The sequence below is a fragment of the Macaca fascicularis genome, chromosome 11 (genome assembly GCF_037993035.2).
Source record: "Macaca fascicularis isolate 582-1 chromosome 11, T2T-MFA8v1.1".
NCBI lineage: Eukaryota > Metazoa > Chordata > Mammalia > Primates > Cercopithecidae > Macaca > Macaca fascicularis.
In genome coordinates, this window is record NC_088385.1 from 64,752,218 (window position 1) to 64,757,750 (window position 5,533).

Consider the following 5,533-nt stretch of genomic DNA (forward strand, 5'->3'; position numbering starts at 1 on the left):
ATTCAGGCTTTGAATTCTGTTCCATGACTGTTTGTTTATTCCATTACCATGCTATGTTTATTATTCTTGTTTTACACTTTATTATAATACAATTCCCCTTTATGAATTCTATTTTCTTGTTTTTTTTTTCATGTTTTCTCTCAATGAATTTTGGAGTAATTCTGTTTAGTCCCAAACAAGCAAACAAACAACAAAAACAGGCTCTTAAAATACTTTTGGGATTAATATTGGAATTTTACCAAATTTGTGAATTAACTTAGTGAGGCTGTAGAATGCTTTTAGAGTACATTACAGAGTTACATTTAAAATAAGACAGAGAAAAAAAGAAATAATGTTGATTTAATGATGTATACTTCTATATTAGAATACTTTGAGCTGTAAATGACAAAAATCCAGGTAAAACCCAAGGTTAAGTATAAAAGAGAGTTTATTGGCTCATTTAACAGATAAGTCCAGTGGTAAAACTAGTCTTCAGGCATGTCCGGATCTCTGGGTTCAAACAATGTCATCAGGATTTGGTCTCTCTGTCTTCCAGCTCAGCTTCTTTAGCCTCAATATTAGACAAACCTCCATGTGGTAGCAAAGGTGGCCTGTCTGCTCTGTGTCTGTATGGTCTTTAGCACCTGCAGTATAACATCAGAGGGAGAGAAGCTTTTTTTTTTTTAAATAGTGTCAGCGGGCCGGGTGCGGTGGCTCACGCCTGTAATCCCAGCACTTTGGGAGGCTGAGGTGGGTGGATCACCTGAGGTCGGGAGTTCCAGACCAGCCTGACCAACATGGATTAACCCCGTCTTTACTAAAAATAAAAAATTAGCTGGGTGTGGTGGCACATGCCTATAATCTCAGCTACTTGGGAGGCTGAGGCAGGAGAATCACTTGAACCTGGGAGGCGGAGGTTGCGGTGACCTGAGATTGCGGTGAGCCGAGATTGCGCCATTGCACTCCAGCCTCGGCAACAAGAGTGAAACTCCGTCTCAAACAAAACAAAACAAAACAAAACAAAAATTAAATAAATAGTGCCAGCAAAAGTACCAATGATGTTTCTCATTGGTCAGGTCTGAATCAAGTGTAGGAATGGGGGCAGGGTGGGTAGTTGGGAATCAGTCCCACTTGAACCAGCTAAGGCTGGTGAGTGGTGGTTTCCTGAAAGGGACATGGAGCAACCAAAAAATCAGGAATTATACACCATAATACCTATTTATTTATTTATTATACATCATAATACCTATTTATTTATTTATTAGATGGAGTCTCGCTCTGTCACCCAGGCTGGAGTGCAGAGGTGCGATCTTGGCTTACTGCAACCTCTGCCTCCTGGGTTCAAGCAATTCTCCTGCCTCAGCCTCCTGAGTAGCTGAGATTACAGGCGCCCATCATCACACTCAGCTAATTTTTGTATTTTTAGTAGAGACAGGGTTTTACCATGTTGGCCAGGCTGGTCTTGAACTCCTGACCTAAGCTGATCTGCCTGCCTTGGCCTCCCAAAGTGCTGGGATTACAGGTGTGAGCCACCACGCCCTGCTGATAATACCTGTTTAGAAAAAGAGGATTTAAAAGCAACATTAGGAAATATTACTAAGTTGAAGTTCTAATACTATTTTTTAGATTATGAATTTATTTTAGGGCTAAAGGTGAAAAGAAACCAGGCCACTGGGCAGGAAAACATGATGATAGACATTAAAAAGTTACTTGTAATTGAACAATATTTGTTAGAATTATAATGCTTATTCTTGATGTTACTCTTCCTTCATTTCTTGATCTCATTACTACTTAGATTCTCCAAAACCTTGCTTCATAAATTTGTCCTGTTTTGCAGCTTAATCTTGCCTATTTTTTCCCCCTGCTCCTAAGGAACCCAATTCCCTACCTCCCTAAACAAATCAACAAGCCTCTCAATTCTACTGCTTTTTAAAGCTCCTCTTCTTATATTCATTGGCCAGTTGTTTAAAGTCATCAGTGATTTCCTTAATCATCAAATCCAATGGCCTTTACCCTCCTTGATGGCTTGCTGTCTCTGTAGTATTTGACAATATTGACTGAACGTTCCTTCTTGAAACCTGGAATCTTAGTTCCTGTGAAACCCACTCTCCTGATGTTTCTCTTAGCTTTCTGATGACTTTTTCTCTGTTTACTTTGTTGGTTTTTCTTCCTCACCTTCTTTATATGTGGGTGATTCTCAAGGTTCTGGCTTCAAACTGTTTCACTATTCACTCTTTTTTTTTTGGCAGTTTCAAATACTTACTTTCAAAAGAAGGGTATACATCTTCTTCTTCTTCTTCTTCTTTTTTTTTAGATGGAGTCTTACTCTGCCCCCCAGGCTGGAGGGCAGTGGCTGCTTCCCCTGCTCAAGTGATTCTCTTGCCTCAACCTCCCATGTAGCTGGGATTACAGGTGTGCACCACCACACCCGGCTAATTTTTGTATTTTTGGTACAGACGGAGTTTTGTCATGTTGGCCAGGCTGGTCTCGAATTCCTGACCTCAAGTGATCCATGTACCTCAGCCTCCCAAAGTGCTGGGATTACAGGTGTGAGCCACCGCACCCGGCCTACATCTTCTATTTAACTGCTTCTGACCAGTTCCTCTCCTAACACCTGTGTGATCTAATCTTAACTTGCCACTATCTAGAAAGATGGAGCTTAACTTCTTAACTTCCTCTAAAAAGATCTTTCCCTTCTGAATCCCATGGTACTTTTTTGTTTTTAAATGGCACTACTTTAAAACTTGCATTAGCTGCTTATGTGTAAGACTTGTCTTACTTTCTGACCTATAAACTCGCTTTTTCTTTTTTTTTTTTTTTTTTAAGGAGATGGGGCCCCTGCTCTATAAACTTCTTTAAGAAGATTTTCTTCTTTTAAAACTTTTATTTTAGGTTTGGGGGTACGCATGAAGGTTTGTTGTAAAGATTATTTCATCACCCACGTATTAAGCCTAGTACCCCATATTTTTTCTGCTCCTCTCCATGCTCCCACCCTCCACCCTCAAGTAGACCCCAGTGTTTCTTGTTCCCTTAAGATTTTCTAATTCAACTCTGCATCTTCTATACTGTAAAGCATTGTGTTTTGTATTTTTTCATTTGTTTATTCAACATACATAAGCACTGACTCTGTATTGTGCTAGGTGCTGGGTAAGTGGTTAAAAAAAACCGCGGTTTCTGCCCTCAGACAGTTTAGAGTCTCATGAAAATACATATTGTGATATATAATTAATAAAACTTTATTGAAAGAATGAATCTTACATCTTAAACTCCTTTTTCATCTTCTTTCCCCAAACTCCTGACCTACATTCCTGCACCCTTTTCCCTGATAAATCCCACAGATTTCTCAAACCCAACAGCTGAACTGGATTCATGTGCTATGGATACATATGAATAAGTTTGCCCCATGTTCAAGAAACTCACAATCAAGCACCTTCTCTCCCCAAACCTTCTGCTGATTTTAGTATCAATGTTACTACCTCCTCCTTATTACCAAGGGGAAATCTTGGTATTCTTTTTGACTTCTTCCTCTTTTTTCATACTTAATTCTTTAATTCAAACAATTATCCCTCTTGTTGAGGTCCTTTCACCTATAGCAGAGGTTGAAAATTAGTGACTCATGAATTGTATCTAGCCAGTAGAGGTGTTTTGTTTTGTATAATATTATCGCAAATATGATTTTTCTGTTTCTCCTGAAAAATCAGAATATCTGGCAACACTGAATCCTTATTCTTGCAAGAACTGGCTGGAGTTTTAGATGGGACAGCTCAATCAAGTCTACCATTCTAATCTCTATCACTCCTTGCTTTTGTCACATTCAGTCCATTTCCTCACTTATGAAACTTTCTTAGTCCCTAATTTAGGCATTTGAGTTTGCCATCTCTGGCCTGTGTGATCATAGACTGTCAGTGGTGGAAGAGGTATTAAAAGATCAACTCGTCTAACGGTCTTCTTCTTCCTCTCCCCACTCTTTAAGAGATGGAGAAAAGAGGTCTAAAGAGCTTACATTACCCAATCAATTTCATACAGCTAATGTGTAACAGGATTCTATAATATGCCATTAGACCCCCCCATATGGATCATGTGAAAGTTATATTTTCCCTTTGGTTTAGTTGCTAGGAACCTCAGAGCCCAATCTGTGGCACCCCTCTAGTAATTACATGGACCTTTTGGTATGAAGTTTTGGGGTATTAACATACTCCTGGCTTTATTTTGTTTTCCATTTACCTTTGCCTCAGTTTCTCTTCCAATCATTTTCTCCTATGATAGTGTGTAGTTTTTCCCCAAGCATACTCAATCTTTTGTGAAAAAGGTGGGACATCAATACAGGTGTAAACTGTCCGGCTGTATTGTCTGGCTCCCAATTTCTTTCTTTCGCCTGTCATTCTCCTTCGGCTACTCACATTCTCTATTTTCCTTGACAGCCAAACTTCTTGAAAGAATTGTCTTCACATGCTGTGTCCACTTCATCCTGTCTTCTCAATTCACTGTAAACAGATTTAAAGTCTTCAATGCCTTCTTTGTTGCTATGATATTGATACCAAAATTATATTGTATTCGCTCATATATGCAGGACACAAAATGGTTTCCCTAAATTATCTTAACTATGAAAAAATATGCAGAAAAAAATTAATAGGTAATGCATGAAAAGTTTGTTACTTCTGATGACTGGTGAGATTTATTTTCTTTTAAAAAGTTTTCCACAATTTTAAAAACAAGCGCATTAGAACACATCTCGATGTAGATTAGAAATTCTCAACTTACATTTTCTAAAAGGAGGCAGAAAACTAGAGAAGCGACAATGAGGAGCCACTGGGCCACACTTCATTTCACCTTAAGACAGACTCAGAGAAAAACAAAGAGGGTGCGACTCAGATCCCCGGGGCCAGCGGCTGGGCCAAGGGGCACGACTGGATAACCTATTGTGAGGAAAATCTTGAGAGAGCCCTCACGACCCTTTAGCACATCCTAAAAGACCTCTGAACTTCTCTGCCTCTCCCGCTAACGGCTGCAAACCGCAGATAACGGTCAATCGCCTCCGGTTGTCCTGGTAACAGCCAGCAACTACAATCCCGCCTCCCTAACTCCTCCCAGAATACTGTGCGTCTTCTGCTTCACTTCCAGGTTCGGAGGACCGACTTCTTCCGGAAGTATCTGCCTGCCAGTCACCTGGCGTGTTCTGGCTGGGTGGCTTTGGTAGACAGAGTGTGGCGTATCGTTGGGCAGGGTCCTGGGGACCCTTTTGTTCTTTTCGCCGTTTAACGGGACTGGAAAGCTAAGCAAAGGCTTTACTCTCAGGGAATTTATTGTTGGTCGTTGATAGATGAATTGGACGTTAGTTTTTAAAATGTTTTGGTGGGGTTGGCAAATTTTGATTGCTGAGTGACAGTGGTGGGTAAAATTCATCTTAGAATTGTAGCAGGCTGTCTTAGTAGCCTTTAGATTAAATTGGTTTTAAGTGTTAGCAGGCAGTTTCAGCAGCCAGGCCTGTAGAGAATTATATTTTTCAAGTGATATTTGTGACCTGAATGTTTTCTCCCTCTGGCCTCTCCACTTT

General features: G+C 40.1%; 1 long non-coding RNA gene across 3 annotated transcripts; it reads right to left on the minus strand.

The window, feature by feature from the left end:
• Window positions 1–409: 409 nt before the first annotated feature.
• On the minus strand, window positions 410–5,066 carry LOC107126716 (uncharacterized). Of its 3 annotated transcripts, XR_012420422.1 has the most exons (4): window positions 4,741–5,066; window positions 4,204–4,463; window positions 1,423–1,531; window positions 410–623 (listed from the first exon to the last, which is right to left on the minus strand). It is a non-coding gene; the product is annotated as an uncharacterized lncRNA (long non-coding RNA). The 3 variants fall into 3 exon arrangements; XR_001483452.4 differs by lacking the exon at window positions 1,423–1,531 and having other exon boundaries at window positions 4,380–4,463; XR_001483451.4 differs by lacking the exon at window positions 1,423–1,531.
• Between the last annotated feature and the right edge of the window lie 467 nt (window positions 5,067–5,533).